Source organism: Grammomys surdaster, unplaced genomic scaffold, assembly GCF_004785775.1.
Source record: "Grammomys surdaster isolate TR1022 unplaced genomic scaffold, NIH_TR_1.0 126178, whole genome shotgun sequence".
Classification (NCBI taxonomy): domain Eukaryota; kingdom Metazoa; phylum Chordata; class Mammalia; order Rodentia; family Muridae; genus Grammomys; species Grammomys surdaster.
In genome coordinates, this window is record NW_021620984.1 from 8799191 (window position 1) to 8826049 (window position 26859).

The 26859-nt window shown below is 40.3% G+C and overlaps 1 protein-coding gene and 1 pseudogene across 8 annotated transcripts in view; one reads left to right on the plus strand and one right to left on the minus strand.

Annotated features, from left to right (window-relative positions):
* Positions 1-26859, minus strand: part of Sorbs2 (sorbin and SH3 domain containing 2) — a 308074-nt gene that overhangs the window by 161658 nt on the left and 119557 nt on the right. For all 8 annotated transcript variants that reach the window (XM_028757677.1, XM_028757680.1, XM_028757681.1 and 5 more), the window contains exon 2: positions 4590-4732. The gene's annotated coding sequence lies outside the window, so the exon portion shown is untranslated. The remainder of the gene's footprint in view (positions 1-4589; positions 4733-26859) is intronic.
* Positions 13414-13856, plus strand: LOC114612681 (annotated as a pseudogene).

A 26859-nucleotide genomic window follows, 5' to 3' on the forward strand; every position in this document is an offset into this window, starting at 1 on the left:
CCTCCTCCTTACCCTTCTTTCACTCCCCCACTCCTCCTGTGATATTTCTGAAGATCGAACTCAACTCAGGGTAACATGCATACTTGGCAAATGATCTATCATTGACTTTGCTTAGCTCCCTGTACTGCCTCCTGTTTCAATATTTTTTTTTATTTCAAATATCCTTATTTGGTTAAAATTGATGACTTTTCTGTAGATGAGTGCATTATCCGTGCTGTGCATATAACCTCTTTAATTTACTAGGCTGGAAGGACACTCTGATCTTGACTAGTTCTAAAACCCACTTTTTTTTTAAAGAAAAAATGTATTTTTATATAAACTTAGGGTATTATGATATATCCTTAAGAAATATATAAGAATGAAATGGCTCATTTCTTTCTGGTAGTAAATTAAGCACAAAAGGATTTTAAATTCAGAATTCAGAATTTAATTCTTAAATGATAACTGAAGTCATTTGTGAGAAAGCCCTTTAATGACCCAGAGAATCATATGTATGCGCATGAGCGTGGTATTCATTTTTAGTGTGGTATCTTTGCTCTTTTCCTTACTAATATTATGGATGATGGAACTGCCTGAAAGACTAAGCTCCTTGGCCAGGGTACATTTAGTGATGCTCTCTATAGTAGGATGATTCTGGATTGCTTTGTGTTATTTTCTCTAGGACCTGGATTTGAGCATTTTCTTTTCATTTTGCTAATTTGGGACTATTTAATTTTTATATGCCAATAAATCTTACACTGAGAACAGTGAAGCTGGAATTAAAACAGCCCCTACATATACTAACCCCACATTTTGTTGTTGCTATCTTGCAATGCTTTATGTAGTGTGGAGTGAAACAATAACCACTTTACAAGTTACCTACAAAACACAAACTTTATTTAATGAAAGTACATATTGGTAAATTCAAAACAGACTGTAAAGTTTCTAGAAGGAAGTTTTCTGGAATTTCATCTGATCATGAATCTATATTAATAAATGCCATTTAGTTTAGTCTAACTAAATCTTTCCTGAGGTTACCAATTAATTTCTCTGAAACGTCTTCAGATTGGGGACACACTGTTCAATTAAGAAAATGTCACGTTGAATCTTAGCGCTCTGGGTGACTTTGAATCTTATGATGGCCTCAGAGTCACGACGACTTTTCTGAGACCAACCCACAGAAGTTCTACGAGCATGTATCCTCCAAAATGGTCCTATTTTCTTTGGAGATTATTTACTATGTCTGGAATCCGAATGTTTGATGCTTTTAATAAGAGGAATAATACCGAAAGTATTTTGATATTCAGCCAACAAAATTTATATGATCCACCAAGGAAGGTTTTTAGATCCTGACCTTGATCAGTTTTGTTTCTGAGGTCGCAGATTTGCTGAAGAAAGCATTGCAAAATCCTTCTCCCCCTCTCCTCCCTCCAGTGTCCTGCACACTCCCACAAGCACACAGGCATACAGACACTCGTGCTCACCCTTTAACGACCAGCTCCTGTTAAACTGTTCACGTACATAGCAGCTCCAGGTCTGCGAGTCTTTCTTAGGGAAGCTGACTTCACCAACTACTCCTTTATTCTCAGTTTACATTATAAGGAATAGTAGCAAACGTTTCAATGCTTATAATGTTCCCTATGAGTATATCAATTGAGCAAGTGGGTTGGGGCGGGGGAGTCTGAGGAAGTTTATTATTTTTCCACCAATATATTTGACACCACCTTTGGAGAGTGAACAAAAGGCACACTGTCAAGACGACAGACCTGGACAAAATGTTACTGTTTGTTCTTCACAAGCACAGAGGTATATTTAAGCAAAGAAAGACATTCCATAGCTCTCTTGGGACTTCCTTCCTTTGGCTGAGTTACACCAGCATGTTCACGCCACTCTGTTCAGCCCTTGCCAGAATTTAAAATGCAGACTACTATTTGCCAACACTTATGTACTGCATCTACAGAAATCCACATTAGACTTCCACTCGTCCTCCAAATATCATAGAATAAATAGAAAGAAATGTGTATACACATGAAATTACAGTAGAAATCCTGTAAATAAGAAGTGCCCTTGTCTGACAGCTTCTGTACCTTATGCAACAAAGCCTCTAAAGTCCAGAAGTCACCTGGTTTGGGATTAGGTTTCCAATCCAGGCTTGCTGACATGCACAGAACTTTTGGCAAACATGGGCCGGGTTTCGTGCGAGGCTGGGTAGAATGCTTCATTCATGTGGAAGCCTATGTGAAACTCGGCGGCCTCGGCTAGGTTCCTCCTTGAGTTTCACATTCAAACAGTCCAATGTTTCAGAGTAAAGTTAAAACAGAGGGGCATGAAGGAGGAGGGAGAAACAGGACATCAGATGGCTCATCGGGATGGGATCGCAGTCTGCTGTCTCACAAACTTATGCCTTCCTGTGTCTTTGACTTTGCATCTATACTAATAGCACTACTTATTGCAGGCTGTGGGAACAAACGTGCACCTGGGCATGCTCAGCAAGCCTTCCCAGTGCTAACAGGGACCATTCCTGATCCTCAGAGGTCCTTGGAAGCCATGAAGTCCTCGCTCAAAGTAACAAGGGGACTGTTCCCAGAAACAGATGACTGGGATGTTCTTTATAATGTAGATTCCAAGAGGCGAAAGAGCAAGGCGATTTTGCTGACCCTTTCCCAGCTTTTCCTACAATAATCCACATTCTAGCGGGGAGAACTCCATGTGCTTCTACTTGACAGGAACATTCTTGAAACATTCCTCCTCCCTCTGCCTCCTTCAAGTCCTGTCTGGTGGCCACTGGCTTCCTTTCTTTACAGGGCAGACTGTCAGCTCTGTGGAGCCACAGCCTGGGACCTCACAGCCTTCCTGGCTGGATCAGGCTCCTAGCCTCCAGCAGAAGAGGAACACTATTCAGTTCTTGGAGGAGAATTGAGGAGGAAGCAAACACATTCATTATGTATGAGGTTTTGAACGTGAAGACAATAGTGAAGCTGACCGATGATTAGAAAACATGTTGTCTGTTTCAGGAACCACTTCTTATTTTGTTTTCTTAAATTCTTTATTCCAATTCATTAAAAAAAAAGTTTCACTAAAACTTTGGGCTACTGAAGATTTTTTTTTTAATGTAACTTTTGTTTTTCTTCTGCTCTTTTCTTTTGTCTTACTGGTTCTGTTACTCAAAAGATCACAATGCCATTTAAACACTCGGGGTTTTTTTGTTTGTTTGCTTGTGTTTGTTTTGTTTGTTCTTTTTTTTTAACCGAAACTCTTTTGGTAAAAAAGCATCTTGAATGCTAAGGATTTCAGTACTCATAAAAAAAGCAACAAGGAGGCCTCAAGGCACGTGGTAATTTGGGGAAGCGGGACACTTAAGTAGGAGTTGACAGGACTGGTTCTGTGAACCATCTTTACTACTTGCTTTTAGACATCTTGAGTTGTTAGGTCAGCAGCTCTCGACCCGTGGGTTGTGATCCCTCTGTGAGGCGGGGAACCACTGTTTCACAGGGATCGCCTAAGACTATCGGAAATATCAGATGCTTCCATTATGATTTCTAACTGTAGCACAATTACAGTTATAAAGTAACGAAGAAGAAAATTTTATGATGGGAGGGGGTGTCGCCACAGCTTGGGGAACTGTCTTAAAAGGTCACAGCATCAGGAAGGTTAAGTACAGCTTTGTTAGAAAGTCAACATGGTAAAAGAGCTTTGCCAGAAAAAAAAATCTTTTTAAATTAAAGGTTCCTTTAGAAATGAAGTTTAACGCATAACGGCAGGAGAACCCAAGCCAGTAAATTATCTGAAGGAACTGCTATCAAAGCATTGAGAGGAAAAAAAAGGCCCTTTTACTGAACATAGTAAATACTCACAATCAAAGTAAATGGTATGTTTGAGGTTAAAGTCCACAGATCAAAGTACTTTGCAAAATATCAAGTGTGAGCATAAGGAGGTGGGAAGGGGGAGAGCCAGAAAACTATCTCTAAAAAAAGTTGACTATGGCAATAGGGAAAACCTGTCAGAAAATCTACTTCATACGAGAGTAGCTTAGATAAGATTCAGCTTGGGTAAGGGATTCTCAAAATCAGTCACCCCAAAGTACACTAGACATATAAAAACCCAATAACGATCATCATAATGAAATCTCCTAAACAACTTCTCATTCCACAGTAGCAATGAATAAAACAGTGTTAAGTGGGGAACGCACTCTTCCACACCCGTCTTGCTGTCCGGCAAGAGCAGTCATTAATGCGCTGTCTTTATCCTGGTGAGCTCTGTCTTGTTGACTTTACAGCGTGTCTTTAGAATGTTAAAATAAGAAAGCAGTCTAAACAACGGAATGATGGTGTCTACAGGTCCTCTCGGCTCTGTGGCAGTCACGCCTAAAGAAAACTCTGAGACAGTGCTCAGTTTTGGTCAGGTCTGTGTCGCGGCTGCCACAGGGACAGGGGACTTTAGGCAAAGTTTACAATCACACTCACAAAATACCTGATGCTACTGCCACATCCCGGCACACAGTGTTTACCTGGGAATCCCTCAGCCTCCTCCTATGTTTACTGAAAAGTCATTTTAGAGACACTAGTCACAACCACACCAGAAAGCAAGTAATTCCCCAATAAAAACCTTACCTAGAAGAGAGGCTGAACTTTTCTCAGTTGCTTCAACAGAGGAAGTGGGAGTCGCTGGCCTTTTACATGTAGAGATTGTTTATTTAGCCCTTTTTAAAAGGTCTTGACCTCCAGAGGTTTAAGATTAAGTCCAATCCAAGTGTCTGCAGGGAGGAAAAGGAGACTGGGGGTCAGGAGGGAACGCAAATGAGAGAGGCAAAGAATCTCAGCTGCTGGGTGGTACTCCCAGCCTGAGAGCATTTGAGCTATTTTCAGCATTACCAGCAGCTGGACTTGTCTGCAAAGGGATGAGAATGCTTTGCCCAGTTCCCCACCCCCACTCCGGGGGGGGGAAAACCAACACAAACCAGGAAACCCACAACAACTTGGTTCATTGTGCAAATATTCATTGAAATTTTGAGGAAAACTGCCAGCGCTATTGAAAACACCACACACACACACACACACACACACACACACACACACACACACACACACTTACATACATACAGAAACTGAATCTTAAAGGAACACTGTACTTTGTTCCAACCATGATGTTTTCAAAAGGGTTTACCTGATCAGTAGAATGTAAGAAATTGACGAGGGAGACTTCTGACCTTGCTTTCTCAACACTGGTCTTAATGCGACATTTTAGATCTCAGGTAGGAACATCAGCTCCCAGCCTCTTCTTAAGACCACAGGCAAATGGTTTCTTTCTAGTACACACCTACATGTCCACTTTAACTATGCTATTTTTGAAAGCTATTTGGTTAAGCTGATGACATTTCTTATCTGCTGGCTAAGACTGGGGACCATTCAGTGACGTGATGCAGAGAGGCTTCTGCCTCCATAAGCCCAGTGGAAAAAAAGCCATTCACACCAGGTCACCAACTATGACAGGCACACTTGGGACTTTTACTTGGTTTTCAGAATGAATAACCACAATCTAGAAGTTGTATTTGGACTTTTTCTTGTTTAACATTTATGGGGCAAGCATTTCTCAGCTCACAGTATACTGGGAACTCCGGGAATACAAAACTGGGCAGATAAATGTTGCTTCGGCTTTTAAGGATTTATTGTACGTAGGCTGCAAGAATAAGTAAAAACAGAACCAAGGTCCCTTTAACATTGTTTCATTAGGCCCCGGCTATATCACTGTCCTATCTTGTTTTCTATTGTTGTGATAAAACACCATGACCAAAAGCAACCTGGAGAAGAAAGGGTTGATTTCATCGTATGGATCACAGTCCTTTACTGAGGGAAGTCAGTTCAGAAACTCAAGGCACAAACCTGAAGCCAGGAACTGAAGCAAAGACCCAGGAGGGAAGGTGCTTACCGGGTAACTCAGTCTGCTTTCCAGGACCACCTGCCCAAGAGTGGCACCACCCACAGTAGGCTGGGCCCTCCCATATGAATCACTGACTGAGGAAATACTCTACAGGTTTACCTACAGGCAATCGCTTAACAAGGGGTTCCTCTTTCCAGATGCCCCTAGCTTGTGTCAAAAACCTAACCAGCACAGCCATCAGGAAGGAAAGGCTGTGGCTATACCAAGCAAATGTTGCAATTTTTTTTAAAGCTTTGATTCCATGAAGATGCATTCAACACAGAACCATATGAGCAGTCAGAAAGCAGAGTCTGACTCAAGGGCTACAAGGGGACTCTCCAGTCATTTGTACTTTGTTTTGAGACAAATGCAAAACCAGTTTCATCTTTGCATCAGTGACATCAGGATTGATTTTCAAAACATAGTGAACAAAGCATGGTAGAGAATAAAAAATGTCATGTGACTCTTTCAAGTAGTATGCTATAATGGTGAAATCTTTCAGCTGAGTTCACCTTGCCCTAAAATAATGATGAGGCTCTTCTAAATATATATATTTGGAGATATCTATCTATCTATCTATCTATCTATATTTGGAGATATCTAATTATAATCTTAAATAAGGTTAGCTTTGATTTTCAAAGTACTTACCAGTTTTAAAATATCATTATAGAATAATGCATTTTTCTATTTGATTAAATAGTCATATTTTATTGAGCGTTAATCACCTACCGGTTTAAACTAGATGCTTGTTTTCCTTGTTGAATGATAGCTCTACCAATAAAGATGTGAAATCTATTCTCAGACAAGTTTCTTAAAGTTATTTTTCCATGTTCCTTATATGTGCTTCCTTGAGAAGCTATGAATGTCAATGAGAGAAATAAGGATTGACTCTCTGACCACTAAGTCAGCTATTCTTTTTCATTCCTGGCTGTCGGCTTTCCACACCAATCCCGTGGGACGTGCACTGCCTCACTTTCACCTGCATGGTCACATTACCTCAAAATTCACACACAAACAAAGAGGTTATGGGTCTGATCCCGATTCGTTTAATATCAGTTCTGTTGTACACTGTGTCTCACCCATGACTTTTTTGTTCCCAAAGTTCCTGAGCCGGGATCCAAATAGCTCCTTTCAACAACACACTTAACATCTCAGAGAACAAATTAGACTTAAGCATATTTTAAAATGGTAAAGGATGGTCAGTTCTTGACTTTTCTACGTAACTTTTATCTCAACAGCCATGCTAATTACATTCATTCATATTCTCTCTCTTTTCTGTTTTTGTAAATATATCAGGTTTGAATAATCCATCAGTGATTATATTTCAGTGAGCCCCTGACTTGTTTTGGAGATGTGAGAACAGTAGGCAAAATATCTGGGCAGAGATGTGGGCTCTAAGAAATAAGGTAGGTCTCGTCATGAGAATCTGAGTTAAAATCCAAAGTGAGACCAGTTGCCTTGGTAGTAACTGAATGTCATGCATTCTGTATAAGCACAGAATAAGTTTCAGACACTAGAGTAAGAAGAGTCTTAGATGGAGATTAGTGGACACCAAGTAGAAGAATGTTAAAGGACAGCTCAGTTGTGCATTTTCTTGTCTCCCTCCAAATACCTAGCAAGAATCTAGATGATTCTGAGGTCAATGCTGTATTAGAACAGTGTTTACTAAGACACAGTTTACATAGACCAAACCATCTAAGAGGGTATTTACATCCCAAGGGAGGATCTTGCTAACTCAAATAACACCTCAATTAGAGCTGCTGGTAAGACAGATATTTGATTTGGTGGAGAGTCTTTCTGTTATTCTTTCCTATGCTGCTGTCCCACCCTAAATAAATGAATATGCTAGTTTAGAGTTTGAATAACCTCATCAGCCTTTCAAATACACTCCTCACTGTTGCAAGTGGCCCCAGAGTGCTCCATGTTCCACAGAACTTCGTAAAAATAAATCCCCACTGGAAAAGAACATCTGGGCCCACATTGGCAACCTTCAGGAGTTTCCACTCAGGCGGTAGTTCTGTGGTAAGGCACTCAGGTGGTTTAGGGTCTATCCCTTAGCACAACAAAACAGACAGAGGCAAACAAGAAACACGCTCCAACCCTCAGCCTTTCACTGCTGGCCTTGCTTTTCAGGTGGTTTGATTTTTGTGTGTGTTGGGGGGTGGGGTAATTTTAGAAAAGCTTTAAAAACATGGAATGACTGAGGCTCACCAGCCAAAGTGTGTGGCTACGTTTAGCAATTATTTTTAGATAGCATGACAATTTCCAAGAACGTTCCTGTGCAACTTCTTGAATTCCTGTAGTTTAAACCTGTAAAAATTCTTTTCTCAAGAGCATGCAGAATTCTTAGTCATTGTTCATCATTTCCTATTATTTCGGTGAATCTTGGGAGGAAGGAAGTGAACGTGGTTTTCCCAGGAATATTGTTTTCAAGAGTTCACCCCCAGTGAAAAGTGAATTGTGCTGCAGCCACCTGAAGGCTTTCATAGCCTTCCTCAGCTGAGTGGCATTGTCTAATCCAGGAGAACAATGTGTCATTCTCTTAGGCGAACGCTTTAGTGTTTGGGGCAGTGAGACCCTCCAAAGCACTGGCAGCGATTTCAAGGATGTATTCAGAAGGATGTCAATTAAATTCTCCTACTCCAGAGACTACAGAAATCTGATAGAGCTGGATTAAAGGGAGGCATGCCAAAGAGTAGAAAATAAAGTGGGAGTCAGATGCAGTTGCTTGCTTCAGCCATCCTCATCGAAGCGAAGAGCGTGCGAGAAAAACACTGTTCTTCAGTTTATACTGCAGTAAGCATCTGTCAGGCCATCCTTGGGTCTGCTGTGCACTGAACCAAGCATCAGTGGCCTGAGTTGGAAAACTGAGGCCCAAGACAGGGGCCTGATAACTCACAAAGCCCTCCTCGACACTTGCACCCTGAGCTAAACTAAGTCCTTACCAGCCTTAGTATCTGTTTCTATTCAGGTTACTTAAGTTCCTCTGTTTGAGAGTTACCACATACTTCTAATTACTTCCACCGCCTAGTAGTGGACGGTATGGTAACCTATGGTTTTCCAAAGATTATTTTGTACCCATATGCACCATTGTGACTTGAGACTGGGTTTTACCAGTGAAGCTAAGATCCTCCATGAGAGTTTAACGAGCTAATATTATCAGACACAACATGTTTCATAAAAACAACTTCTCAAACTTTTGTTAAAACTCAGTTTTCTAATGAAAACTTTGCTATTTTTAACACCCCTACTTGAGAGGCTGGAGAGAGAGTTAAGAGGTGTTGCTGTGTGCAACTGTGAGATCTGAGTTTGGGTCTTGAAGCACCAACCTAACAAGCTGGGCATGGTGTCATGACTGCTAGCATCCAGAGCTAGGAGAGAGAGGACCAGAGACAGGAGGTTCCTGTGGCTTACTGAGATCAATGTTCAGGGAGAAACCTGACTCAGAGCAACAAGACAGAGGGTGATGGAACAGAACTCCCAGTGCCTTGGCATACACTATGTCCTTGGATTGGAACACCTTCCTGCCCTGTTCCACCATCAATGCTATACAGAAGTCACCATGCCCTTCTTCATAAAGGCTTTCAATAACCCACCCAGATAGGTAAAGTTTCTCATTTTAATCCTTCCTTCCTTTCTTCCTTCCTTCCTCCCTTCCTTCCTTCCTTCCTTCTTTCTTTTTGCTTGCTTTCCTCCCTCTGTTCCTCCCTCTTTCCCTCCTTATCTCTTTCCTGTCCTTCCTTTCTTCCTATTCTTTCTTCCTTCCTTCCTTTTTTTTTCTTCTGGACAGTGTTTCTTTGTGTAGCCCTGGCTGTCCTGGAACTTGTTCTGAAAGAGCAGGCTGGCCTCAAACTCAGAGATCTACCTGCTTCTGCCTCCCAAGTGCTGCTATTAAATGATTAAATGCTTGTACCACCATCAACACCACTTGGTTCATTTTTAAGTCTTAAAGAGCCATATTTGACCTTCCCTTCTAGGTCAAATCATTTATTTTAGGGATTGACCTATTGGTGTTCCCTGCTGCATTTTCTTCACCTTTTCCTTAGTCAGTGTGATCACCACAGGTATCAGATCTGTTCCTGCCATAAAGTAAGTCCTCCACACCACTTTGATAAATAAATGATGTAATAAATTCCTCAAAATATTAAGCAACACAGTACATTTTTCTTATATCTGCCAGAACTTGTAAAATTGTTTCTTAGGAAAAACATCCCCACCACTAGCAAATCTTACTGGATATTTTAATTAAGCAGATATTTTCAACTACAGGGACTTTGGGGAAGATTCTTTATACCTGCATATTTAGTGAAAAATTTGTTGGAAGAGGTAAATGTCATGTGTTTCCCTTGGATTTAATAAATTATATTGTCTGCATAATTTGTATTTAGTTTAAAAATAAATTTGAATTCAATTGTCTGTACACACATAAATCTCCAGATTTTTCTAAGAACCATCTGACATTCTGTTGAGGTGGATAAACCCCTCAGAAGAGGTCCTTAAGGAATATTTCTTCTGATTGAGAGAAAAATCTAGTATCCTTTGTTTTATTAGGTGGTTATGCCTGATGTTTCAAGGAAAGTTTCTGAACACAGAGTTAGGCATGAGTTAATTTATACCACCAATGCTACCAACAGCAGTCACATCCATCTCCTCATGGTCTGAAACCATTTTTTTTTATTTGATTTATACATTGGTTAGAACCACAAATGAATTAGTAGCCAAATCTTTAGAAACCAGAGGACATGAAATCTTGTCTTCAGGCAAAGGGGCAAATCAATGCCACCAAAAGAGGAAAGGAGAAATTTGGTGCAAAGCAGGAGTCAAAGGTTCACTGAGGTCATTCGTGGAGTAGTCTTTACTGTGTGTATTGCAAAGGTGCAAAGTGAGCTTTTGTGTCACTGGACTCAGAAATGCTTAGCACAGGCTAACAACATTTTAAAATTCGTTCTCTCTTTTTTATGTTCTTTGATAATATGTAAAATATACTGAGATCATCACAGGGCAGGATGATGAAAATATATTTTCTGAGTTGTTAAGTAAATGAATAAATCAACTCAATGATCCATGGCATATTTTAACAGTTATCATTATGAGATCATAAAGGTTCATTTTGTGTGTGAAATACAAGTGATTTTCTACCCCTGATATGTGGCCACTAGTCTTGAGATCCTTGGGATCTCTTTGCATGCTACAGAGGTGACTGATTTCTGTCTATCATGGGGGAACTTCAGTATAGGGGACTTCTCATGTAAAGACCCTACCAGGGTTAGAGGATTGGGACCATAAGCTCTATTCTGTGATCTTCAAGGAAAGGAGAGGGGCTAAGGGTTTAACTGATCACCCACCAGTAGCCAATAATTTAATCAGCTGTGCATGTCTAAGCAATGAAGCCTCTCAGGGAGGAAAAGGACAAAGTTCAGAGAGTTTATGGACAGCTGAAAAGGGGAGGTTCCTGGAGGGAGTGTACTTTCCTAGCTATCGCTCTGCATGTGTGTCTACTCCTCTGTATCCTTTTTTATATCACTCATAATAAACCAGTTAATATGTTTCCCTGAGGCCTTGATTCACTCTAGAAAATTAACAGAACAAAAGCAAAGGAGGTGGAGATCCCGATCTGGAACAGATCGTTCATAAGCTGGGTAAATAGCCTATATCTGATTCTATTGTCTAGAATCTAGACTCTACTATATAGTGTCAGAACTTAGAATGGAGGATGCCTGAGTGTCATCCACTATAACCTAACTGAATTCACAGTTGATGGAAGTCTCAAAACTTTTGTGTGTTAATTATCCTTAAATAATGTTTAGGAGAAACTGAGACTGATTTTCTCACTATACCACAGACACGTATAATATACAGATAGTCTCTCTCTCTCTCTCTCTCTCTCTCTCTCTCTCTCTCTCTCTCTCTTTCTCTTACACACACACACACACACACACACCACAGAATGCTAAAAAATTGTCCTTGTAACTCATAAAGAAGAAGTATAAAGAATAGTTGACGAGCATTCAAAAGTTAGCAGGGCTGGGGGTGTACATGAGAAGACTTGGAGGAAGAGCAAGTTCAGTGCCAGCCTGGGTTACATAGCCAGATCCTATCTCAGAAAAAACAAACAAACAAACAAATAGACCCATTTTATTAAGTACATAATAAAAGCTTCTCCCCATGAGTATAGGTTAGACATGTGAGTATGGTTTATGTTATGACTTCGCTTTACCAAAGCCTTCTACCTGTTTCTCCAGCCTGTTGTCATGACTATCCACCCAGGTACAGATCTACCTGTGGCCCAATGCTGCCTATTGCTCCCAACGTTCTCAGATGAACAGATGGGGCCCAGGTGCTGCATGCCTCCACCAAGTCACTTGTGGCTTTTTGCAAACTCCTTTGCTTCCTGTGGCATGCCTACAAACAGTCTCTTGTTCCTGACATCATTACATAAAGAAGTGGGGAAGGCCAGCATTAACCAGCAAAGCCAACTTCCTACAAAACCCAGCAAAGCCAACTTCCTACAAAACCCAGCAATGCTTCTGTTGTAAAGGAAACAGCAGGAATGAGACATATGGTGCTAAGAGACTAGTAATCTTAACTCACCTTTACAAAAATAATGGAGTCCTTGAATATTCCTTTCTATTCTCTGGGTTGAAGTAGTTTTGACTGGTTTAGAGAAGCAGAAAGGGAAGAGCTTCCAACCTGCCTTCAGTGGTATGTCCAGACAGCAGTAAGACGTGACATCTTAGTTTTAGAAATTGTTCCCAGTTATACCTGGCAAGCCAGTGCCTGCATTTTCTCATCAAGTGATTCTTTCTCTAAAGATGATTTTGATAGAGGAACCCCTTGAGTTATTTTATTACAATCAAGTCAACACCCATGCTTATTACACTTGAGGATAATTACATTATAGAGCATGCTCGTGGACCACACTGCTTTCTCACACTGAGGACCTGGTTTTTGTTTTCTCCTTTGCAAAGGAGACTGGAGAGTATGTCAGGTTAGAAACTCGCTTTCCCATACTTCCTTGTGCTTGCGCTGTCTAATACGCCACAGGACATGGAGAGCATCCCATACACAGTAGCAACACAAAATCTCCCCAGCAGGCTGCTTTTGGTCCTATGCCATTTTGCCCTGTACTCCTCCTATAAACTGAGATGAGCTGCTATCCCTCGAAGCTCATGCTAAGGGCCAGGTAATGGAGGTGAGCGCATACCAGGCTGCCTTTGTCTGGGTTACTTGTGTGGAGCAAATCCAGCCTCTCAAAGGCTTTCATAGCTGCATGGAGTTAAGAGTGCTTCTTAAAGTTAAAATCAGCGAACACAACCATCTAAGAACAACTTTATTACATCAGGCCGGCTGGAAGATAACAGGGACTATTAGGCCTGCCATTAAGATATCAGGTAAAAATAGACTCAGAAGGGCAATGTCTAGATATCCACACTAGCACTGACAACCGCTACTGCATTACGTCTCAGACCCACTGGTGTAAAGAATGCTATGGTTCCTCTTTTACCGAGACCCGCCAACATGGGCCACGTTCGCACCAAGACTGTGAATAAGGCGGCCAGGGTCATCATCGAGAAGCACTACACGCGCCTGGGAAATGACTTCCACACCAACAAGTGCGTGTGCGAAGAGATCTCCATTATCCCCAGCAAGAAACTTCGGAACCAGATAGCCGGCTATGTCACGCATCTGATGAAGTGGACTCAGAGAGGTCCTGTGAGAGGTATCTCTATCAAGTTGCAGGAAGAAGAGAGAGAGAGGAGAGATAATTATGTTCCTGAGGTCTCAGCCCTAGACCAGGAGATCATTGAGGTAGATCCTGACATCAAGGAAATACTGAAGCTTCTGGACTTTGGCAGTCTCTCTAACCTTCAGGTCACTCAGCCTACAGTTGGGATGAATTTCAAAACACCGCGTGGAGCTGTTTAATCTGTTATGCCATATTTTCAATAAACCTGAAAAAACAACAACAAAAAAAAAAAAACAAAAAAAACACCAAAAAACAAAATCAAAACAAAACAAAACAAAACAAAAGAGAATGCTATGGAAACACAGCCACGATGGAATGCTGTAGGAGGTTCAAATATGATATCATTTTCTTTTTATTTCTAAGAATGGTAACGAGGTTGGCTCTTCTAAAAATCGACATTTAGTGACTATTGATGCCAAGAGGACTAAGAACACGTCACTAATTGTCAGGAAACCCAGAACAGGAACCCAGTGTTTATCCTGTTCTTGGTGAACACGGCCAGATCATTGTTCAGAAAACTTTGAACGGGGTCACTTATGTAGCTTACCCAAGCTCTTAAAATTTAAATTGAAAGAAATTTTCCATGTTATGGAAGAGATAGTTTGAAAACTTACTCCAGGTCAGCAAGAACAATTCCACTAATGTCTTTCTGAGAGCTGCCACTCATAACTGAAGTAAAACTATATTGGATTAGGAAGCTCACTGTTTCCCATCAATAAATGTGTTGACATACATGGGAATTATTCTAAGGAATCTTGGGTCTTTTTCGTTTGTTTGTTTGGTTGGTTGGTTTCTGATTAAAGACCTTAATGAAAGGAATAAGGATAAATTATAACACATCTGACTGTATAGCATGGAGTCACAGATGGGTTTTGGTTTTTATATTTTTTATATTTTATATTTTATATTTTTTTAAAAGCTGAAGAACTTGGCTGCTACTGTAGCCTCCATCAGTTTCTAACTGTTGTGGCTCATCTGATACATGCACTTTGGATGTTGTCTTAGGGTTTCTATAACTGTGATGAAACACCATGACCAAAAGTAGCTGGAGGAGGAAAGGCTTTATTTGGCTTACATATCCTAAATCACAGTCCTTTGAGGAAATTCAGGACAAGAAGTCAAAAGGGTCAGGAACTAGGGGCAGGATCTGATGCAGAGGCCATAGAGGAGCACTGCTTACTGGCTTGCTCCCCATGGCTTGCTCAACCAGCTTTCTTGTATAATCCAGGACTTCCAGCCCAGGAATGGCACCACCCACAATGGACTGGTCCATCCCCCATCAATCAGTAATTTTAAAAATGCCCTACAGCATTGCCTATAGCCCTTGCTTATGGACTTATTTTCTCATTTGAGGTTTCCTCCTATGAGGTAACTCTTTCTTGTGTCAAGATGACATAAAAACTAGCCAGGACATATTCTTAACAACAGATAAAAACCACAGCAGCATTTTACCACTTTGATTTCTGTGCAGTGAGAATGAGTTAATATATGTGGAAAGCTGTTCAGACAGTATTGACACACAGTAGGTGCTGCCCAAGGGGTGTTTGTTGCTGTGGTTTGTCTCCATCCACTTTGGTGAGACACAGCACTGTAGTTAAAAGGCTTGCCTTTCAGCAGAGTTCAAAGATAAATTCTTCCACACTTGTTTAAACTCTTAGTTTTGGGCACATTTGAGCCCCAATTCCTTCACTTTGGAAATGGGATACCGTTCCCAACCTGAGAGCATTTTATAGAGAACTGAAGAATATTGTGGAGGGGAAATCACTCCTGGCATACAATAATCATTAAACAATGATTTTCAAAAGCTACATGGAAAACTACTTTCTAAATGTAATCATTTAGCTTCAAAAATTCATGCCCTTTTAGTTTGCTGGCGGAAAAATGGATTGGACACACCTGAATATTGAGTTTAATGTCCTTGTCATTTATTTCAGATAGCTCACACTCTGGGTTTTGTTTTGCTTTGTTTTCCTCTTTCCATTTTAAATGAGAGTTTATGGAGTTGTTGGGCAACCAGATTAAGGAATTCTCATAGCCTCCCTAGTTTTGTCCTGGGGTTGATGGGATAGCCTTTTTCTAATCAATGACTTTGTCATCTCATATGCTAAGAAGGCTGAAGTGGAACACTGTTGGTACCAAGGGGAACGGCTTGCAGAAAGTAGAGGAGAATCTATCATACCCTTGAGGATTTATAACCCTTTGCATCTTGTTACAAACACATACTAGCCTATGTTGGTTGACTGTAATTATAACTAATGATAGCTGAAGTTCAAGATTTACCTACTAAGGTGGTGATTAACTTCCAAAAGCAAGGAGTGTAGCCTTTTAGAATCATGCAGTGCTGGGCTCCAGGCTTTGCTTCCCCAGTGTCAAACCATGCTATTTTGGGGAGAGTTACTTGATAAACTATAAAATGAAGACAAACATGAAAAGTGATTCTAGGTAAATGTGTGTTAGAGAAAGAGATGTACCATCATGATAGCTGTTTGGCTCTGTCCTAAGAGACTGGAAACTCTTTGAGGAGAGGACCTTCTTTTTGAAAACTTGAATGGAGACCAGTGAGAAGCCTAACAATCTGAGTTCTGTCCTAGGTACCTATATGGTGGGAGAAGAGAACTGAGTCCTGTAAGCCCTGTTTTACATGGGCAGTAAGCATGTTTACTCATACTCCCATCCACAAATAATAAATAAAAGCAATAAACAGTTGAATTGCAGCTATCTCTGTGTACGGCGACTGGTTGGTAAAGGTGATGAGCGAATGCATTATTGAATAGAGGGCTAACATGAAAGGACCATTCAAATACCAGCAATAATTAATAATAAATAAAAGACTTAATCGAGACAGACGTTGGCTAATTGAATAGATATACTAGAGAGGAGATCTAAGTAAATGGTAAATAAAAACATTTTCTTCCACAGGACTTAGAGAGGAGTGGTCATCTATAAAGAGCAGAGAAATGTTGTCACATCAATGGTCATACTATCTGAGGGTTTTATAAACAGCATCGTGAAATGGGCTTATGATACGGACGCGCGTGCGCGCACACACACACACACACACACACACACACACACACATACACACACATTATATTTTATATAAAATATAAAGTCACCTACATTTTTTTGTTTTGTAGAAAGATAGAAATTACCTTAGGCCCTTGATTGCTGTGAGTGCTGTCTACTTTAAATAAATTCAGAAGCATTTTGTATGAACCTCACTTCTGATTTCTGTCTACTCACCTACTCCTATTCTGTGTCTCCCCTGCTAGTGTCTCCATGTTAGGAACTCATGGTTTGTTTTTGTTTTTAAAAAAAAATCCAGTGAGACACATCCATAGATACGCTTAGTATGTTATCCCTGAGTACATCACAAACCTGACCACATTCTGGAGACTCTCAGGACCGATTTTGACTTTATGTATCTGTCACTTTTCATACATTCTTAAATGACACTTGGAGGAAACATCTGAGGCCAATGAGGTTTCACATTTTGGGAACTGGAATATGAAGGATGAAAGCATAGAAAAACCATTACTGAATGAGGAGCTGAGGAATATCGTCCTGTCAGAGACGGAAGGCCACAAACAGCACCACTCACTCATTTGGGATGGGCTAGTGTTCCCACAGACTCCTATGGATTCAGGCCAGGTGCACCAGGGGTGCTCTAGTGCCAAATGCTGCTGCTTCTTTTTTTTTCCTAAGAAAAAGCCTTGATAGAGACTTGCTGTTCAAACCCCGATGAACTCGCTGGGCACAACAGCCACCTCATTTAAGTATCCGGTGCTAGCTTCGATGGAGCAATAACAAGAGGCTTCTATGGAGAACGGAAAAGAGACACCAGCAGCAGAGACAGTGAGAACTACAATAATTTGAGACAGGAGGAATAGAATGGCTTCTAAAGAGAAAGACAAAATTTGGAGCGCTGAAGTTGAAAACGAGGCACATTTAATGAAGGCATTCAAGTAGGGCAAAACATCTCAGAATCAGGTATCACAGGAGAAAATGTTGAGTGGGATAATTAGAAAAAAGTGATTCAAGAAGTAAGGCAGTTCTTAGAGATAAATTAGTTTCTGTTAGTGTGAGGGATACTTTGTCAAATGCTCCTGAAAAGAAGTCACAGCTGAAATCATCTATTTATGGATTATCTATTGGGAAGTCTAAAAGTTATACCGTGCAATGAAACCTAGCTGCAAAGACCGATAGAAAGGTCAAAACTCAGGTTGTTCTTGGACTTGCATATATGATGTTGGGTAAGGGAAGGAGGAACTAGAAAAGCCAGGACAAATGGTACCCATCATTTTACCCATCCTGAGCATACACTGTGGAAGCTCCATCATCATCCTGTAACCTGAACCCTATGTTCCTGTTACTAGATTAGGATCTACCCACTTGGCCTCTTTAAAAGACTCCCACACATTTGAACACACCTTTGGATCTCCAAAGTGGACAGAGGCACCACCTTCTATTTTGGGTAGCTACAAAGGTACTGGAAACTTCAAGCTGTAACAAACACCATGGCCTATAAATGTAAGAACAGGAGCCAGTGGATACAGGAGTCCAGGGTTACAAACTCCAGTTATTGTCTCAGGTGTTTGACTGACTGATCCAGACCAGGTCAGGTCATCTCTGTTGCGATGGTTTTTGTTTTGTTCTTTTTTTTCTTCCTCTTTCAGTAAATATAATAATTACTGCTTTTTCTAATTCTTAAAAATCAGATTAAGGTCTATTTTTGAGGACTACTTTTATACTGCCCTGAGATGACTAATAGATACTTTTTTTATTCAGAGGAAATGAATTGATTTTCTTCCGCTTCCAACCAGCCCTGCAGAGAACGCCTGTCCTCATTCACCTCACTCAGTTTACCCAGATGAACAAACTACAGGGGTACTCAGAGTTTTCAGTTTCTGTGATGGGGTTATTAAAGATAAAGGCATAATATTTTCATTAGTTATCCTCACTCAGTTTGTCAGCCAAATAATAAAATAATATTCATAATGATCCCTTGCACTTTATGTAACTACGCAGACCATGGTATATATTATTTAGTGATTATATATAATTAATAAGATAATTAAATAATTTCATAAGGAACTATGCACAGGTAGCTTAACAAACTCATTATCCTCTTTTAGCTCTTCTTTTAAAGGGGTCAACTAATATGGTGTCTTCAGAATATATTCATTTGTTATAATAGAGCCATTCAAAGGAGAAATAATAATATATCTGATTATTAATGTAATACTTGGTGGCATTCCTATCTTAAGTATTTGGAGTCCATAAAGATGCTTGAGATGAGGGCTTGTTTCATCAATCCTTCTGGACCATTTCTCACTCTTCCTCAATGTATTTAGAAATTTCATTTGACTCAAGTTTCTTCCTACATAATAATAACTAGATCAAACTTGAACTGCTTTTAAGTCAGAATGAGCACTTCCATGACACTAGCTTCATTTGCTGTTTGTGCTTTGCTGAAAAACAGTGAACTTGTCATACTGCAAAGGGTTAGGAATGGTGCTTGCTAGTTTTCAGGCCAAGGAAGCATGTCTAATTTTAAAGCTTCCAAGGAGATATGGAGCTTTATTCCTGATTACATGTATCTCCACCCACTGCTCTAGTGGTTATATGAACTTGTCCTGAAAGAAACTAGCACTGAGATTAACATGTAAAACTTATGAACAATGAAGGAGGTATACCTGAAGTCTCTTAAGGAGGGAACTAAGAACTGTCTGTACTCACAAAGACCAACTGACACATTCTGAAGTCTCTTACTTACATGTTACTCATTGTGGCTTTCCAAGTAAAACACAAGTCTCTGTGTCATTTTATCTATTAGATGTGTTCTAATGACTTGCCTCAAATGGATAAGGGCTAAAGAATTCAGAGATTATTGCAAGGCACCCAAAAAAACAGATGCCTCTAAAATTGCAATGGTTAGCACATTAAAAAAAGAGAGAGAATACAGACTCTCATTTTATTTGTGATTGATGCAGCCAGTTACACTTAAATAAACCCTGTCCCCTCTTTTCCCAGAAAAGGAATTTTAGCATCTGAATGTTAGGAATGTTAATATCCCTGTTCCTACAGCAATCCCTTGGGCTGACAGAAAGTGTCTCTTGGTTCTCAAAGACTCTAAACTATGTTTATCCCTTAGGACCCAGTTAAATGAGGGCTCACATTGGCCTGAAATGAGCAGCATTTGTTACCAGGCTTTGACTCTGTACCAGTGAAATTGCTTTCATCTAAAAAATGGGCAGACAGGATGGCTCTGGTACTCAGTATGAATATTCCAGTGTCCGACTCCTGAAAAATTTGAGTAATCAATCGAAGGCCATGAGAGGGATACAGAAGCAATTCAAGAAAATTGCTGTACTTTTAAGGGTACAAAATGTTGGTGCTTATTAAAATAACTATCTTTGTAAACAACTTTAAGGTCTTCTTTGCTAGTTCTGAAAGCATGCTGCTTCTAATACAACTTTGAAAACTACATACCTCTACTCAAGTTAGAAAGAGCAGACTCTTGCCAAATGCCGCACTTCACTACCTTCCATAGGCATGGATAAATCTATCAACTACATGAGACGGAAATAGCAGAACCATATTTGCTAACACAGTAAACACTTAGCAAAATGTTTTGTTTATGCAGACTCGTCCATTCATGACTCAGGCAACTGAACTGCAGATACAAAGCATAAATAGATCTTAGCAGAACAGAAGCCCCACAGGGGCACGGACCCTCACCTGCTCAAGTAGTACGTTATCTTAGTTCATGATGAAACTTAAGGAGATGATGACAAATCCATGGGGTATGAAGATGAAAGACAGCTAGCCAGGGCCATCCTTATAATGTGAACCGTACACCAAAACCTTGTGAAAAACCCATTCAGTTACTATGCTTTATTTTATCTTACTTTATTATTATTATTTTTGGTAATGGGGATTACAGCCAGAGGCTCATGCATGCATACAAGGCAAGTTTTCCTACTGAGCTACGTTCCCAGTTCGTTTTCCTTCCAGTAAAGGGGCAGGATGAGTTCTCTTCCCCAACACATTAGTGCTTACCTGAATAACGAAACTTACAAAAGCTAGTGTTCAAACTTGCTATTTGTAGTACTAGATACTGCCCTCAAAAGGTGAAGACAGTTAGAAGGGTTTTCTCCCAAGACCCATGCTTTCCGGTGCCCCATTTTTCTTCCTTAGATTGGTCTTCTTTGCTCAAGAAGAGAAACATTTTTGATGTGTGCATCGGTACAAGCTGTTGACTATTTCTGAACTCCATTTGAACTTACTCAGCTCCAAAGTAGAACTAATCACTGTTAATGCAGGGTAAATCTTCACCGCCAGCAAACACAGGGGTCTGCTGACACGACACGGCACATAGAACGTCAAGCTAGCAGTGGTACCCATAATCTCTTAAATTACGGCGGATGCCAATTTTAAAAGTAAATCGAACTGATAGAGCATTTACATGTTTAACCTTTCTTTTTCTATTGCTTTGTCTTGTAAATTCATAATTAGCTACCTAAATGTCAACTGGAGTCTCACATATTCCTTTGGTTATTTTGGGTGTATCTCTTTATTTTTTTAATTTTTAGAACTTGAATTACATTTTTTTAAAGTATGGACAAGTGGGCTAGGGACATAGCTCAGTAGGTAGTTATTTGCCTAGCATTCAGCAAGCCCTGGTTTTGATCTCCAGCAACCCGCAAAACTGGGAGTGGTGGGACAGGCCTGTAACCTCAGCACCTGGGGGAAATGAAGAAAGATGGGCTGGAAATTCAAGGTTATCCTTGGCTACAGAGGATGTTAATGGCCAGCCTGGGATACATGAGACCCCTCACCCCCAAATATAGACAAGCAATAATATAAAGGAAAGAAAAGTAAAAATCATCTGTAACTTCAGTATATAAAAATTAATTATTGACATCTTCAATTTTGATTGCCTGCCTCTTTTTATTGTTGTGCTGTTTGGAGTCTTTCAAGAGGAAAATTGATATTAAAAACTAAATATTTTAAAACAAATATTTTCGTAGAACCCATGTATAAAACCATAGAGAGAATGATAAGATGTAAATTGTAATGTTTTCTTTTGGTTGCCCTGTAGTTACCGCAAATAGACAGCTTTGAAAACCACTAAGAAAGCACAGGGTTTGGAACATCAAGGATCCAAGTTTGAGTCCCACTGTCCCCATATGTGTGTCCCTGTACAAGTCATCAGACATCTCTGAGACCATCCTCTTCTGTAAGATGAGAATACCTTCCTTGGAGCATTTTTGTGAATACCCAATGAGAGATGCTTAAAGGATTTGCCATGCTACCTGACGCAGCATCCAATGGTGGACAGCCATTATGATAAACTATAAGAATAGTTGATGTAATTTTGCCTTCCCAACTTTCTCTGAAGATCACAAAGCTCCAGTACTGTGTGAACTGAAGGCTAAGTTTTAGATCAGCCCAAGAAAAGCAGAGTTAAGCAGGAAAGTAGACTAGAACATGAGCACAAGCACTTGTAAGCAAATTGTATGGGCCTAGATTCTAGCTTCTGTTAACATATGTGATGTCAGATCTTGAGCAGTGGTTGACTGTGTTCTATCTCAATATATATTCTCTCTCTCTCTCTCTCTCTCTCTCTCTCTCTCTCTCTCTCTCTCTCTCTCTCTCTCTCTCTCTCTCTCCTTTCCTTCCTTCCCTTTCCCTTCCTTCCTTTCTCTTTCTTTTGTCTGTCTTTTCTGTCTGCCTCTCTCTCTCTCTCTCTCTCTCTCTCTCTCTCTCTTTCTCTCTTCTTCTTCTTCTTCTTCTTCTTCTTCTTCTTCTTCTTCTTCTTCTTCCTCTTTCTCTCTCCCTTCCCCTCATTCTTGTCTGTCTGTCTTTCTTGTCTTTCTTTGTCTTCCTTCCTTCCTTCCTTCCTTCCTTCCTTCCTTCCTTCCTTCCTTCCTCCCTCCCTCCCTCCCTCCCTCCCTTCCTCCCTTCCTTCCTTTTGTGTGTTGAAAGAACAGTGAGTGGGTCTTAGTGAGGAGAACAGGCCTGTTGGGACCAGAAGATACAGAGATGTTCAACTGCACTCCTGGAAAAGTTTCTTTAAGCTTTACAGTAGACTATAGCAATCTAAGAACAAGGTGATCATCGAGACTGGGTAAGTTTTATAGTATTGCTTTATTTATTTCATTAATATAGAAATGCATTTTTAATTTCTATGATGTAGCTATTTTGGTTTAGTCGTTCATTCTGAACCTAGTCAAACTTCATTATGTATGCATGACCTTAGGAGAGTGACTGGTTGGTAACAGGTCTTGACTGAATGAATCCCTGCTCCACAGTCAGTCATTAACATTACACATTCTCTTTACAAACATCTCATTATGTTTCAAACATATGTCTTCATTATGTGATGCTAAAAGGTAACTGCTAACATCCATGAGGAGGGAAGAAACCTAGAGCTGTCTGAGAATTGGTTCGCATATTCTGAGTTAACAATCAAAGGGCTGGAAAGAATCCCGAGTTCATATGACTGCAATGCCTTGGGTTCACTCCCATAACCCACCAAGCCTCATTTACATTTTTGTTCTTCCGGTCAGAGCCATCAGTCAACCTCCCGTGTTCTTTCCATGCACTGCTCACTAGCATATAGGATTACTGCATGCAAACCCTGTCTTTGCCTTGTATTTGTCTAAAGCGGTTCAGGTAAGACTAGCCATATTCTGTCTGTATGTGACCTCTGAATGGCTGGTCACTTCTCTCTGATGCTGTGTGACTGCCCATGTGACTATGAACAGTTCCCAAGAGCAAGACTCTAGCTAGTCACCAGGAACTCACACAGCCAGGAGAATCAGTGTCTGTCTTCCAATGGACTCACTTTTTTTTTTTATCAAATCGTAATTAATTCACACAGGGGTTATAAACACAGAAAGGCAGGATGTGGGGAAGGGAATGACACTGGAGTGTGGGTGTTCAGGGGGAATACAGATATCTTCAGAACCGGGTATCAGCTAGGTGAAGGTTCAGGGGACAATTCACTATGACTCTGCCTATGACTCGCTTGTCCTTATCTAAGTTGGTATTGTCTGCCAAGGCTACCTATTTACAAGGTCTATGACTACTCAGGCTTATAAGTTTCCACAAAAGCTGCCTGTTTACATTAGCTTATAGCCATCTGTTTCAATGTTTTTCCACTGAGACCCAAGACTTGGTGTTAGTATACATGTATGACAGGCCTATTGCTGATTTTAGGCCTATGGCTGATATTAGGCCTACAGTGTGTAAGCAGGGCTGCCCCTGACATCTCCTCCCTTCTCTAAGTATAGAAGAGCTGTGGCAATTCTAAACTTGCAAAGGCAGGGATAGAGGCCTGACCTCCAGTATTTGAAGGGGATCTTGTAATGCCTCCAGTCCCCCTGTCGTTGTCCAGTGAGGCATGAGGGCCATACCCTGGACTCACTTTTATAAGGATGACAGAGTACTTGTTATCCTCCCTTCCTCTCTCCCTCCCTCTACCCCTCCCTCTCTCCCTCTTTTTTCCCTCTCTCCCTTCCACTCTCTTTCTCTCTCTCTCTCTCGCTTTTCCCCTCCCTCTTTCCCCCTCTCTTTTCCTCCCTCCTTTCCTCCCTCTCTGTTTTCCCTCTCTCCTTCCCTCCCTCCCTTTCCCCTCCCTCTCTCCCTTCCTCATTCCTTCCCTGTTCCCTTCCCCCTCTTAATTTCTTTTTTTGTTTTTTAGTTTTAAAATTACATTTATTTATTGGACATGCATGTTTTTGTGAGTATACATCTGAAGGCATGCACATATATATGTACAGATACACATGTGCTGCTGCACCACATATGGAGGTCAGAGGACAAGATGTAAGAGTCAGTTTTCTCCCCCACCTTTGTGTGTGTGTGCGTGTGTGTGTGCGTGTGTGTGTGTGTGTGTGTGTGTAAGACAGAATCTTGTTATGCAGCCCAGGCTGGGCTTAACCTTGTGACTGTCCTCTACTGACTCCCCCCAGGTCCGCACCACCACATCTTGTCACAGTTAACTTCTCAGTAGCATTTTTAATATGCCAGTCTCAGCTGTACGCAACCAGAGTGTGCGTTCCGTCTGATCTGCACCAAACATTTTAAAAGAGTTTATCGTTTAAATCTTTTCATTTCTTCTTTTTAATTTTATTTAGTTTTTTTTTTCTGTTGATTTTGTTGATTTTTTTTTTGCAAGAAGCATAACTTACAATGTTAACTTCAGTGCAAAAACAAACAACTTTTGTCTAACATTTAACAGCAAACTAACTAAAAATTGGCTAATATGCTGATTTTGTTAATATTCATTATTTCTTCACAGTTATTGCATTTATCAGTCAAAATCTACGCTTGTAAAACAAGGAAAGAGTATTATCATTTACTTTAAAATTATATGGGGGGAAATGGGAAAAGTGGTGTCAATTAGAACTTATGACTTAATTAAACTGAACAAGTATATTTAATGGCAGGCTGCATTTGCATAATTATTTGCATATGTATGCAACCATAATAATTAAAGAAAAAGAAGCCATGAATTTGAGAGGGAAGTGAATACAAAAAGGGTCAGATAGAGGACAGGGAGGGGAGGGCATTATGTAATTTTACTTTAATTAAATAAAAAAATTCAAAAGATAAAGTAGTGCAAAAGTGTGAATTTTTTTTTTTAAGAGAGAAAAACTAAAAAAGCTTATTTGCAGTCTTTTGTTGATGAAGCAAGGATGGAGGGGGTGGGAATGTCTCCTGCAGAGGCAGCAGAGTCAAGCTCTATGAGGTCAACAGTCTGTTCTCTCCTCTTACTTGATCATCCATGAATCGTTTCTTTCATCTGTCCCAGTGATGCATTCTTACCAGGAGCATTGCATCACTAAGGTGATTGCATCACTACTGGGGTTCATCCAAGGACCTCATCAAATAGGGTGGTAGAGGTGGCCCTTCATACCACCTGCATGACTTTGCAAGACTGTCAAGGTCCAAGAGGTAAGCCGAGTCTTTCTGTAAGCTTCTAAACTCAGCTATACATGTGTCAACCACATTTATAGAATATAACGGCAGCTAATATAATTATGGCAGCTAACATGTATAGAACTTTCCCTGTGTCAGATAATGGTACTATGAATTACCTAGAGCCTACATCTTTACGATCCTCACAACCAAAGTCTTGCTTACTTTAGAAGTGGTAACTAAGTCCTGTGGTTTTTGTTCCACTAGCCCCCAAGCTGCATTGCAACCCTTCCAATAAACAAGACGGGGTAGTTGTCATTTTTTTTGAAGAACTTTTATTCTGTCTCCCACCATGGTTACACTGGTTACCATGGTTTACAGTCTCTTTTTGGATATATTTAAATGCTATTAACATCAAGCCTTGATTAAGTAAGGACTTTGGCACTTACTTGGAAAAGCAAGTATCAAGAATTTCCTTAACAGCCGTTAAAGAGAGAGATCATTGCTGACGTTTATGTAACACTCCCTCTTTGTTTTCGTATGGATGGTATATGCATCAATCCCGTGGGATGTTCCCTGCCATATTTCTCAGAGCTTCCTCCCCTTATCCTCTAAGAAATCTCTCTCCTCAGAACCTTTTCTTCTCGTCTCCTCTGACACAGAGTTTCCACGTGTTACTTTTATATCCTTTGTATAGCAGGCTATCATCTTCTATATTCTATTGCATCACTAGCATTCCTGTTGTACTGAACTGAGCTCCTTTAATGGACTCTTAGCTCAATGTCTTTTCTTTATTTCCTCTGCCACAAACACATGGTAGTTTCCCTGAGAGGAGCACAAGGAACAAGCAAGTTAATAATGTGGAAAATATTAACATTGAAACTCAGTTACAGCTGAGGATGGTGATGCATGCTTTTAATCCCAGTGTTTGGGAGGCAGAGGCAGGGGGATCTCTGAGAGTCTAAGGCCCACCTGATCTATATAGTGAGTTCCAGGACAGCCGGAGCTACATAATAGAGATTCTATTTCAATAAATAGAACAACAACAACAACAATGTAATTATAGTCTTAGTATTTGCATTTCTATCTGGTGTCTCCTTTAATTTAAACCCAGAATTTAGGGTTCTCTCATTCTCCACTTTTCTTTATTGATTATCTCTTTGCAGAGCTAAGAATTGAACCCAGGGAGCTTGAAGCCAGCTCCTTAGTGCATGTCCCCAGCCACTGAGGTCCTGCTTTAATTATTTCCTTTTATTGAGGCCTTTTCAGTACTATATTGAATTAGA